Source organism: Syngnathus leptorhynchus, chromosome 4, assembly GCF_054491065.1.
Source record: "Syngnathus leptorhynchus isolate UIUO chromosome 4, UIUO_Slep, whole genome shotgun sequence".
NCBI classification, from domain to species: domain Eukaryota; kingdom Metazoa; phylum Chordata; class Actinopteri; order Syngnathiformes; family Syngnathidae; genus Syngnathus; species Syngnathus leptorhynchus.
The window spans coordinates 17,903,668-17,916,736 of record NC_141198.1 but is presented as its reverse complement, the minus strand read 5'-3'; the positions used below and the strand labels follow the sequence as shown (position 1 = coordinate 17,916,736).

The window sequence follows — 13,069 nt, the reverse complement described above, 5'->3', positions numbered from 1 at the left end:
AATGACTCAATGACCATTCCCTACAATTACATTTTTTCTGCTTGTCACAATAAATTAATGACGGGATTTTTTTTTTTTGACAAATTACTGCTAGCTGAAAAAAGCAGAACTGCAATGTTTGTATTGCAAAACATGCAAACATGTTGCAAAACCTATCTACTGTAACAATTGGAAAATCAGGCACGCATTTTACACGAGAAAAATCTCAGGCGAGCCAACGAACAATAATATCACAAAAGTATACACGCTCATCGAAACAAAAGTAGAGCTAACATAACGTGGCAATTAATTGATAATAGTCTTCCCGAGAAGCCTTCCGCGTGTAATATTGTTCTGAAGGACATCTTTGCTTCCTTTCAATCAATAATTCAAGGTGTTGTTGGAGCAGTGAGTAAACAGGATCCAGATCTAATCGGATAACTTGACCTCCATTATGACATCACGAAGGTCATCGATTGGCGGCGGCCCCATCGGCGTCTGTCGAGTACGTTCGGCGGCGGCTGGTTTTAATACGCAACCTTACGTGGTTGTCGATGGAGAGCGTTTGAGTACCCGCGGTTTAGAGAGATGGACACTCGGCGCTGTAGCTCGATTGAAACTATTTCCAGCGCGTTTTAAGAGCGCTCCTCGGCTAATGCAAAACATCAAACAGGTAATGAGTGACATCATATAAACACTTTAGGTAAGACGACATGAACTGTTTTATTTCTTCGTCTGAAGCGTGGTCGCTTATGTGTACTTTTCCACGCCAGGTTGAATCAAAGTCCTCGAGGTAGAGGGTCGTCTGGAGTCTGTAAGGGGAAAGTCGTCTTAATTGTGAAAACTAACACTAACAACCCGCCGCTGTGTTCTCCGAGGCCAGCGCCTCGGCCGTCTGCTTCATTTTGTTGTCAAGTTGCAGGAAGACGCCGAGGGGAGAAACAACATGAACTCGTATCAAGGAAGATGGGCGATATTGTGAAGCGTTTGCGAGGCCGCCACGGAGAACAGAGGAGTCTGTGTGAGCTGCCTTTTCTTCCCCCAGCCCTGAATCCTATGAAAAATGAACAAGGCAAACAGAGATGGGGTTGATGCGCGGACCTTGCTCCTCTCTGACTAACCGCTACACGTCCAGTAGCATTACTTATTCATAAGGCATAGCGTGTAAGTGGCGGAGCGGCTTCGCTCGCTCGCTCGCTTCCCTCCGTGCCATAAGGGCACTTTCATCACAAGCCCTGTTTATATTTCCACCGCCATGAGAGGAATGATAACAAAAAAGGGATCGCCAATAAGTTACAGTGTCCAGAGTTGCGGCTAGACGGCGATCATAATGAAGGCACTGATGAGGAGTACAAGTACAAGTCATTGGCCCGAGCTGGTTATGTTCCAAGTTATTGCAAAAGACCAGTTGAATCTTTTTCAGAGGGTCTCCCCATTGGTTGCAAAAATGTACAGAGCAAAAGTGGCACACTGTGATTTGATTTGATAGGATGGTTGTTGTTGTTTTTTCCCCGATACCGATTATTAGTGGTTAACCAATAATTGGATATTTGGAGCTGAAATTCATTATTCGTGAGAGGGCTTATTGACGTAAATTTTTTTACAATTTAGCATATGAGATGACTTTATATTTAAAAAATGAAATAATGATTATTTAACAAAATTGCACAGTACAAAAGTACTCTACAAGTATTATAGCCATGCCACAAAACAAAACCTGATTGATTTATTCATATTAAAAATTCAGATTGGTGGACTATGTTCTCATTAATCATGTGTATATAATTGATATAATTCAAACAAAAAAAATTTCAGCCAATTCCAAACACACTGCAAACCAGTCAAAATAGAAATCAGAAATTTTGGACGCTATGAAGCCTTTCATTTAAAAAGCATTAGCATCAAAGTAAGTGGGAGGATTCAGTGTTCCAGAGTCAACAAAGCGCTGTGACAAGCTAATACCCTTTGCTATTGTTTTTCAAACACAAAGAAAAAGATGACAAATGGATTAAGACTGAACTGCCGGTGGCATTTTACATGAACCCTTCAAACGCAAACCATCCATGCCTATAATAATAATAGAAAATACATTATTTTACAATAAAATGTGCCTTATGCAAAAATCGTGATGCAAGTTGCTGCCATGTTTTTGTAGTTCAATTAAAAACAATAATAATAATAATCTAAGTCAGACAGTGTCACAATTGATGAACAGTCACTGTAATTCTTTGCCATGGTTCACTTCAGTCGAGTTGAGCCACCCAACACGTTTTAGAATTGGAGTCCCCAAATAAAGGCCACAAAAGGGGAAACTTGCAAAGCCTACACAGGAGGGCCCGAGCCAAGATTAGAACGCAGCGCTTGTCGACTGCGGTGCTTCGTATATGAAGGCAGACGCTGTAACCGCAACTCCACCCTGCTGCCGACACGATTACATTTTGGATGGAGTTGGAATTCCAAGAACTGCGCCGCGTGTAAAAATGTTTTTGAATGAGAGCAACTTGGAAGTGGTAACTGATCAACTTCAGCGCTTTCAATCAAGTTCTGCGTGCGCAGCCTTTAGGCTAATGTAGGTCACATTTTCCTCCAACCAGGCCAGACTGGTCCAATCTCTGGTGGATGACAGAGCTTGCACTACCTCATGGGATCCCCACTCTGACAGATGTTGAGCCAGGGAAGCCTCAAACATCTTACCATACTGCATCACTGTCTGGAACCTCCATCCCCAGACCACGCCTCATAGACCCTGCCTCAGGCCAGACCAGACCAGAACTGTGATCCAAGCCAGACCCTTATGACAAGTCCACCCTGCATCCTCATCAGATCTCACTCTCTCAGAGTATACTATACAGCTTGAGAGGAAGCTTTGCTGCCAGCGTCCTTGCCACGGCCATCTGCTCGAGGAATGGCTGTGTGCATCTGCCAGTCAGCGAGCCGCTGTCGCAAAAGACGGCGCTGTCCAAAAAAAAACACTGTGCCGTGGCACGGATCCTTAACACTCTGTCACGGCGCCGTCCGGCGTGATTGATCTGCTCCATTTAGTTGGAGCAACCGAGCCCGGAGGAGGCCTGGTCATTCTTTGGCCCCATCGACTGCCCTTCGCATTGCAATCGGCGGGACTTCCCAGCTCGAAAGCTGCCAGCTGGCCCAGAGTCTTAACATGCTTATCTATTTTGGTGCTACAACCCTTAAGTGAGTGCGCATCATCATTTTTGATTTTGCAAAAAAAAAACTTTTGTCGGTTCGGTTTGACGTCGCAGATTTTGGGAAGGATGGGAAACAGACACGGGCTGCCCGGCCGATACGTCTTCGGGATTGGAAGTCATTTGAGGTCGAGGTGATTTGTTGTCGTGGGTTTGACGTTTGTCTGAATTGCTTTCAAGCTTTAACGGCGACCAAAGAGGCAGCAGACCTTTTAGTTCGAGGCCACGAGTGAAAGGAGAAATGGACTGGCGAGCTGAGTGGTTGTTGGGAAACTTGCGTGTCCTCACGCTTCAATATTTTAAAAGACCTGAGCTTTTTTTTTTTTCTTTCTTTTATCTAACTTTCAGAACATTCTTGGACTTTGACGACACTTTGGGCATGTTTTTCTTCTACCGGGGCTCCCATCCTCCAGTTTGTCTGTTTGATCTTCAGACAAAAAAATTCCAATTTAACATGAGATCTAGTGAACTTTTTTTGGTCAGCATTTTTTTTTCACCCTATCTTTTACCCGAACTAGAAGCCGCACTGCGGTGTGACAAGCAAAGTAAACTCTTGATCCGACTGAGGAAGTTGGAACGTGCGGCTGTGAGCCGTCCAAGGACCACCACCATGGGAATTTTACGCAAAGGCTTGGCTCGGACCATTGTGGGAGTGCAGTGACAGTTGGGGGACTTTTCTCATGTGAAAACGACCCAGTCATGCCATAGAAAAACAAAGAGCAACCGTGACCTGATAATAGGGCACCCTGAGTTTGATCATTTTAAAAAAGTACTGACAGAGCCCTCCTTTTTTTTTTTTTTCTATTCATCTTGCAGTCGGGTTAATTAAGATTTTTTTTTTCTGCCTCCTTCCAAATTCCCCTGAATATAATCACACGGGCAGCAAGGTAACAGGAGCTCTTATTTTTTCCTTCGCTGACGCTAACCATGCCGCAAAAAGTAGTTTTAAGCGCGTCTCCCTCCAACAGTGACATCTCATCACGGCAGAGTATAAAATGGTTCCCGAAGTTGAATGAGACTCAAACAAAAGCAGGAGGGAATTAGCGCATGTGAGGCACATTTCCAGAAAGTGTTTATGTTCTTCTTAAAGCCTTTCTCTGGCAGAAGCGATTACATGAACGTCTCCTACTTATTTGTTTTCATCTGAACATTTGGCTGAGGGGTTTATCCATCTTGACAAGCACATAATATGGCTTTTGGTGCTGTGAGGGGGAAAATGAGCCTGATTGGAGAAGAGAGAGAGCGAGAGAGAGCCAATGTTAAAACAGAGGCTCTGTGGTGCAGTTTTATCACTTTGCGAGCTCTCTCCTTAACACCACGCAAAGATGTGTTGAAAGATCACAATAATCCCCTCGAAATGACATTAGGCCTTACTTTTTTTCCCCCTCTTTGAGTAGGTGGAATGTATCCGAGCCAAATTACCAAAGACACTCTAGGGTGTTGGGAGCGATGTGATAAACGCAAAGTTCCCAATGTAAATTTGATTAAGTCGAAAAAGTATAAATACGGCGTCTTTTCGGGATGCCGTGCTAAGCCAATTAGGGACAGTAAGTGAATTTCGACTCATTGGGATACTTTCTCAGTTGTCAAAATGTTTAAGTTTGAAACGTTTTTTTTTTTTTTACAGTTAACTTTTTTTCTTTCCCACACTTCAAAATTTCCTGAAAATGCTTTTGGGTTCTTGAAATCCAGAACAAACATGTCGAGCAGACCTGAGAAAAGAAAGAAAGCTGCCCGCTAGAAACAACTTGACCATGACTTGAAACACGTTTCACGTTCTAGAATGGAGACTTCTCCCTCCCAGCAAGTGAACACCAAAGTGCTCATTTCTACCGGATCAAATGGGAAGCCGGCGAGGCTGAAGTGTACAGCTCCTCAAAATAATAGACCGCTGACTTCTTTTTTTTTTTTTCCCTTTTACCGAGTTACCTGCCCGAGCGAACGTCTGAAAGTGTTCTTGCAACAGGCCACACGGGTTTGTGTGTGTTGCTTTGTGTTAGCTCATCCACTTCCCTTGCTGTGCAGACATGTTGGATAATTAGCCGCCTTATCAGCCTGGGACACGGCCATTCTCCTCTCTCCTGACAGGTCATGCAGCCCAGGACCAGCAGGAGGTAAGGAGCATGGGAGGGGGTGATGATAAGGCCACACACACCAGGAGAGAGAAAATGAAGGCAAGGAATGAAAGATGGAATGGCGAGACGGAAAGAGGAGAAGATGGAGAGATGAAGCAGTTAAAAAGGGGGAGACAGTTAGGCCCCGCAAGGACAGAGCAGCTGCTCTGGCCTATCAGCTCTTCCATGAGATCTTGGCACTCATTAGCATAAATTCAAATGACAAATGTGGCCCGCTTTGGCAAAGACTAATTAATTCACAGAGGGGGGCGGGAAACTCACCAGAGTAAGAATTCAAATCATTCAATGCCACGGGCGCGAACAAGTGTGAGGAGAGATGATTTAGACCACTATTGTTTTTTGGAATTAGGACTGATCCCTAACATGACCTGATCATGTTTTCATTGGAGTATTTGCACGTTTTAAACAGAGTTATATTTTTGGGATTGAATTCAGGAGATTTCCTCGCATGTAGAAACACTCGTGACTTCTAATAAGAGGAACAATAGGCTGGAAAAGATTGTGACCGCTCCTGAGTAGCAGCAGGGATAGGATAAGTGCGCCCCCTTGTGTTCACAAGCCAAATTACTTCTTTTGCCTCTGCTTCACATTGATTTCATTTGAGCACTCATTGCAGACCGGTGCAACCACGAGGTCACATACAAGCAAATACATATAGATATATTGATGTTGTTGATCATAATGTTATTCATAGCCATATTATTATTAATAAAAAAAAAAGTTGTTTAATTACTAGAGTAGGAAACTCTAGAGAGAGATTAGAACAATATCAATTTCAGTCATTTCATCAATAAAAAAAATTCTATTAATAATAATATATTATTATTAATAGAATTTTTTTTTTTTACTCGAGTAAGAAACTAGAGATTAGAACAATATAAATTTGCCATTAACGTCATGTGATTTCATTACTAGTGGTATCGATGCTTGGTATCGGTATTGGTGACTGCTCAACAATTGAGTACTCTGGTATCAGTCTAAAAAAAAAAGTGGGATGGAATATCCCTACTACAAAAAGACGTCAAAAGTCCCAAACGATCTATTTGAACAAAATTATAAATGTCAAGATTCCGTTTCAATATATGTAATCTTTGTTTCCTCTTTGCAGCCGAGTTCCAACATCTGGCCCTCATCACGTAACTGTGCAGGAGCGTGCTTCCATTCCATCCCTCAGCGCTCGCTTCGTCTACGTCCCCAAAAAAAAGGCAGCAAGCTCAACCAGGTGCAACCGTTTGCAACAGCTAACCCCTCCGTTAAAGAGTTTAACAGTTGCCCGAGAGCCCTCCCAGCTAAACCAGGCTTTTCCTGCGCCATAATTACATCAAAACAGAACATGTTGTGCAGTGTGAGGACTATTTATACATCCCAATCCCGAGAGCCAGCTTTGGCTGCTTCTGTTTCCAAGGAACATCTTTCCGTGCAAGGAGTAAAGAGGTGGCGGTTAGCAGGAGTAGTGCGATTCTCCAGGTGGCATGGGGGGGGGGGGGGGGGGGGGGCTGCTGCCACTGCCCATTACCAATTATCCCCAGACTCCTTTACGCCTGAAAAAAGCATTAGAACTCACTGGACATATGTGGGTCGCTTTTGGTCTTGACAGCAGTGGACAGTTTAAGGGATTTGAAGGCAAACCCTGGGCCGGCCAGCCAGTCAAGCGCTGTTTCAAAAAGCCACAACTATTAAAGGGCTACTATTCATATCTTCTGGACCATTTCCAGCCTAGAAGAGTTCTCTGTTGAAAACGACAACATGTTCCTTGTTGCAAAGATCACCAAATGGTGCAACTGATGGGCAATTACACTGCAGACAGAGTCATTTATTTATCTTAGACCAGAGCTACCATGGCAATGACATTTGTCACATTGGTAGCAGCACGCTGTGATTGAAGTAAGGCGTCCAAATTGACACGCTTGCCAAGTGAAACAAGTCTTGGGGTTCTTACAATTCACCCTCAAATGATGAAAACTTGAAGGAAATACTACCATTTTAAAACTACTAATTAAGGAAATATTAAGAGGTTAGTTTTGCAGATAGGACAGACATGTCTATTATGATAAGACATCTTTTCATTAAACACAAGACTGGAGTCAAATTACAGACCTCATGCAAAACTCTAAAATGTGAATGTGAAAATTCCCCACTCAAGTACTATGCTGCAACCTCATAAAATTTGTATCACTACACAACTGTTTCTAACATCACTATCATGTCTTTTAAAAAATGATTTGACTAATACAAGCAGCCAAAATATGAGCCGCACTGAAAGGCCAATTTATCATCACTTTTTTTTTTTTGAGCGTTGCAAACGCTGAGTATCGTCAGCTATTAAATGGATTGCATGAAAAACGTAGAAGAATACGAAACAAGGTTTACCTTGCATGACGAGCTCCATTTCTGCAGCGGCATCGACAAAAACGGAATAATAATCATAATAATTAACGATCGCGTTACATTTCTATGCCACTTGCATATAGGGCCGTGACGCGTAACGCCGCACTGTCACTTTTGAAGAAGCGTTCCACAAAAATCCGTTCGCTTTAGTATCCCAAAAAACACAGCTGACCTTCCTGTCAATTACGTCACGTGACGGCCTTTGCTTCTGGGTTGTCACAATTTACATTTATTTGACTTTTATGAGAATCAAGAGTAGAGAAAATGAGTCATCTAGAAAATGTTACAGGTGGTATTGCATCTACATGTATCATTTTATATCTGCATCAAGCTTTGTTCATGAACTGAAACGTTTTCTACACTTTAATGGAAGATTATTTGTTGCTTATATATATATATATATATATATATTGTGCTTGAAGCGACTTGCACATATAACGCCAGACAACATAAAAGAGTGAAAGAGTCATTTGAAGCACTTGCTGTCACAAATGCAGCCACTTCAATTGTATATCAATGTGTCACTTTAGGCAACGTGCCACTCTAAAACACAAAACGAGCTGTTAGAACCTCTCCTGTTCTTTGTGGTAGCACCCGAGGCAGCGCAGAAAACTAACAACAGTATTCATTTAGATTGAAAACAAAAAAAAAAGACAATTATGCAGCACTTTTACATCGTACACATGAAGTGTGACGGGACAGAACGATTCTGTAGACTTGCTTCCCTCAAACAGGACTGATGAAAAGTTGAACATTCTCCTCAGTTTGGGCTGCGTCATGAAATGCGGCCTTTGCAGACTTTGGGATGTCCTACACACAGCAAAGGAGTCGAGGAATCAAGGAATGGTTTCAGCGTGACTCTTTGGATTAGTCTATTTGCAATGGGCATCGTCTGCTATCACTCTGACATGGTGTTGCTCTTGCCTTTGGCAGGCGTCCATCCCTTCAGAGTGACACTCACACATGGTATTGCATGCAAAACACACGCACATCTCGCATTCGACTTGCCTTCCTCCGACCTCGCCGTTGTGTCTGACACAGCACCCGTGATCCTTTGCCTGGCGGGCTGTGAGCTGTCAGACTGACAGCGATGAGGAGGCTGACATGTGACGCCGCCAGACGGGATCAAATGTGTCATCGTCTTCTCAAACAAAGAAGAGCGAGGAGGGGGGAATCAGACATTCCTTTCCAAGCAGTGAAAAAAAATGTATACTTGGAACATCCTAGCCAAGTCAGTGTTTTTGGTGTTAATTACTTTTACCATTGACTTGGATTTCTTTTTCTAACTTTAATCGACTTCATGTTCATTGCTTTTTCTTTGACTATACTTGAAATGTTCATAACACACGTCGCATTGATTCATTCCAAAAAGTCATTTGTACAAAGACCTCCCCCTTCGTAGGCTTCCTGCCATCTGCCGTTGAGTAAATAAATGCCCCGAGTCACTATTTGCGGGAATCCATTCTAGTGAAAAGTGTTGAAGTTCCAGTAGCGCAGTCCAACCTGTCCTGGAGTGTCCATGCTGCTCTGCTCGCAGACCACACATCCCCACGTCAGCTCTTTATTGTTCCTTCCACTGTGGTAATGGAAACAGTCAATGTGGCATAGAGGAAAGGAAGTGGTGGCCAAGGGCTGTGCATGGGCCCCGGCCGGACCCTGCATGGTCCCTCCACGGTTGGCATCTCATTACTCTTTTTTTTATTTTTTACTCAGACACAACCTGTCTCTCTCTCTGGCTGGCTGGCTGACACATAGCCACACACGCCATTATGAGGTAGGAAAGCCGCAGTGTAGTGAAAACACACATCGCCCCGACATCCTTTCAAATGGAAGGAAACCCTGGACATGTCCAGCACATTTAGAAGCATACTTGAGGTTTGTGAGAAATTGGGATCACCTCATCTCGGAGTAACACGACGCTGCTTATATTAAAAAGTGGAAGGGGTGTCCATCTGGAAGCCATTTGCAGAGCTTGTGCATACACATCCAAATCAAAGCAACTCCAGTCTGGCCGCTAATGAGGGTGACCATGACGTTGTTATCCAAGAGGCGGGGCTTCATGCACACACGCAGGGTTGCTATTGTTCCAATGCTTCTTTTCTCCTTTGAATCACAGCTATAAGATTTGAAAAGTTAGCTAACGTCGACAGCGAGGCCTGCCCCGTGTTTCACTTTCATACTTCCTAACTGTGGGAATGTAGATGTCATGGCAATCATTGTGTGAGTGCTATCTGCCCTTGATTGCGTGTTTGTGCATCTGTGTGTGTACTTGCGGGCTATCAGTCTTGGTCAGGTCTCCACCCGGCTGCGTGGAGGTTTGTCTCCCCGTGTTGTTGCAGCCTGTGTAATCAGGGTATTAATTATTAGCTGTTTGCGCTCTGTCATCCGCCTCCCCCGGGGCGGGCGGGGCAACGTGCTTGTGCTGCCAAGGGCTTGCTTTGCGTGTCTTATCCACTATAAATCTACACGATTAACATCTATTTCACCGGCACAGCATCTTAAAACCAAGCGTGTTTCTTAATACAATTACAATTGATTGAAGTACAAAATGCAATGCGTGAAATTGCGCACGCACAGTGAGAGATGAAGATGAATGAACGACAAGCTAATTCCGCTTCATACATCACAGGAAAGCATAGCGATCCCCAGACACCGTGCAAATATCTCATTGAAGGCAATGATTCTCAAAGTCTGCAAAGGAATCAATGCCCAAGTACAGTTTAGTTGTATTTAACTTTAAAGTTCAATGCATTTGAATGTAGTGTTTAAAAGCGATTTATTTTTCAACGTTTACTTGATTTCAGGACAACTTGAATGTACATAAAGAGATTTTTTTTTCTCTCTGCATTTGGGGAAAAAAAATCGATATTTTCAAAAACATGTGTCCACACGCTGTATACTGTATAGACAGCCTGAGGTCATTCAGTACAATCATAAAAAAAGAAATAAAAGAATGCGTCCCCATGGGCGTTGCTTAAATGGTGTGAGAAAAGATGTCTCACATTATCCGCGTGTCCTCGGGCAAGGCTGTGAATGAGACTCAAGCCAACCTCATCCCGTGTGTCCTTTTCCCGCACCCCCGGTGGCGTACGGCCATCATTCACTGACGCACGCCTGTTTCTGTTCATTTGTCTCCCTCCAATGGCACCGTCGGCATTGCCCCTTCGGATGTACTTGTGAAATGAATTGTCTCGGAGAAAGTCACAGCATCGGGCAGCAGCATGCGATGTGTGAGGTTTGGTTAGTGTGTCACAACGAGGACAGGGATGATTAACCCTGTTGGTCTTTAAGGGAAGACAATTTGCAAAACACCTTTGCATATGGATTTTGACTTAACCTTCAATTCTTCAAGCTTCAATTTGGCTGGATGCACAGTGATTGGAGAATGAGGCTTCAAGTTTGCTTCATGAACCAGTTGTATCATTTCTTTTAGATTTGGATGAAAGCACGCTAACTTGCGATTTTCACACACACATTTAAAGCAACAATGCCATCTAGAGGTATCAAAAAATACAGCTGGTTTACGAAACAAATTTGAAGCTTCATTTTCCCTTCACTAGTAGAACCTTTTAAGTCGGGGTTGAAAGCTATTTAAAAAAAAAAATCACTTAACTCAATAAAAACAAAGAAAAATCCAATAAAATCTAGGAAAGCTGAACAGACATTTTGTTGTTGTTTTCTGGAACCCTTTCTCAGAGGAGCAACATTTCACCATCTAGGATAAAGGGGGATGTCGATGGATTCAGCGCAAAAAAAAAAAAAAGTTTGTTTTCATCTTTGGAATCAGAAAAATAAATCATTTGTACAGTCTGTTGTATTAATTAACAACTCCCAATGTTCCCCTGTGGTGAGCAACTGCTTTGAAGATTCCTCCACAATAGAAGGAGAGACTTAACCATGTATGCACGAAGGGGGGGATGAAATCCTGTGATTGGATCACAATGCCACATGTTGGCTGATTGCAAGTGCAGCAATTGTGTTGTTTTAAAAAAAAAAAAGAAAAAAGCCTCTCGGGAATCCCAAGACGCTGCCAAACAGTGTTCACCGTGGACTAGTAAAAGGAGATTTTTCTTCTTCGCTTGAAGATAGCGAGATATTCTAATCCTCTGTTCATTGTCAGAGTTGTGTGAGACCGGCCGAGGATAATAGTGTGTTTGATGGCGACGGAGGGGAAAAGGGAGCTTTGCCAAAGAGGCCTTCATAAGTTAATGGGCCGCTTTTGATGCCGACAGTAAAATCTTGGCTCTAGAGCCATGTGCGGCGTTATCTAATTCCGCCGTTTTGAAGATAATCTTGAAACGCAACAGACGAATGACAACGTGAAGAAACCAGAGAGACGTCTAACGGCAAAGGTTTGAGCCGGCCATAAACCGGGCGGAAAGGAATTAAAGCAGATTTGTGTCGAGGAGGCACGATAGCTTGGACGATATTCTTCTCGGGAATGAATGTTACATAGCCTTGAGAGGGTGTCAAAAGTAAACAAACTCGTTGGTGGATTTTTTGCAGCGGCATCACTTGAAAAGCAAGCTCCTATTGGCTGGGTAATCTTTGATCCGCCGGCTGACACGTTGCCTGAGGTAAACATTGCCCCGGCACAACAACCACCACGAGCCAGAAAGAAAATGAGATCAAATTTTCTCAGCGAGCACAGGTGCCTGCCAACCTTTACTCCGGCAAAGGCAAAGAACAAAACAGGAACTTGGTAGGTATTTTAAGAATAGTATGTTATAGTGCCAAACAACAGCCGAGTAGAGTAGGAACTGGAAATCCAACGGCATCGGTTAGAGAGAGTGCGGCCCAACTTCCCGAACGACTCGGGAAGTGGGCTAAAATATTGAAGGCGATGGGCAAATAAAAAAAAAAAAGAGAGGATGAGCACTGCCTGCTGTTATAAGATGGCGGCAAACACAATTAATCACCAAAAGTTGTAGCGAAACATCACAAAGGCAACGACAGGCCGGGGTTGACGAGCGGCATCCGAAACGGGAGCTAAGAATAGTCCCGTCTCCGCGTTGGTGTGTACATACGTGTGTGTTGGTGTGTGCGCGTATATGCTTATCCTTTCCCTTGAGAGTATCTCGGAGGTCTGTCGGAGAGCGGAGCCGCACGCGGCCACCAGCCATCAGCAGCCAGGTCAGATTAGGTTGCTGTCGTTGGCCTTTGTGCTGATAAACACGCCAATGAGTGGCACCTCCCAACCACCGCTTCACCCCGCTCATCCCACACTTGATAGGCTTTGACAGTTAAGTAAGAGATAAAGGGAAAGTCAGAGCTGTGTGTGTGTGCGTGTGTGGTTTTGTTGAAGGGGTTTTGTAACAGATGAGGGTCACAGAATGAAGCAAGAGCCTTCGGACAAAGGGGAAG

At 43.7% G+C, this 13,069-nt stretch overlaps 1 protein-coding gene across 4 annotated transcripts in view; it reads right to left on the bottom strand.

Annotated features, from left to right (window-relative positions):
- mef2cb (myocyte enhancer factor 2cb) overlaps positions 1-7,894 on the bottom strand; it is a 139,889-nt gene extending 131,995 nt beyond the window's left edge. For all 4 annotated transcript variants that reach the window (XM_085909400.1, XM_085909392.1, XM_085909398.1 and 1 more), the window contains exon 1: positions 7,688-7,894. The gene's annotated coding sequence lies outside the window, so the exon portion shown is untranslated. The remainder of the gene's footprint in view (positions 1-7,687) is intronic.
- Positions 7,895-13,069: the final 5,175 nt, after the last annotated feature.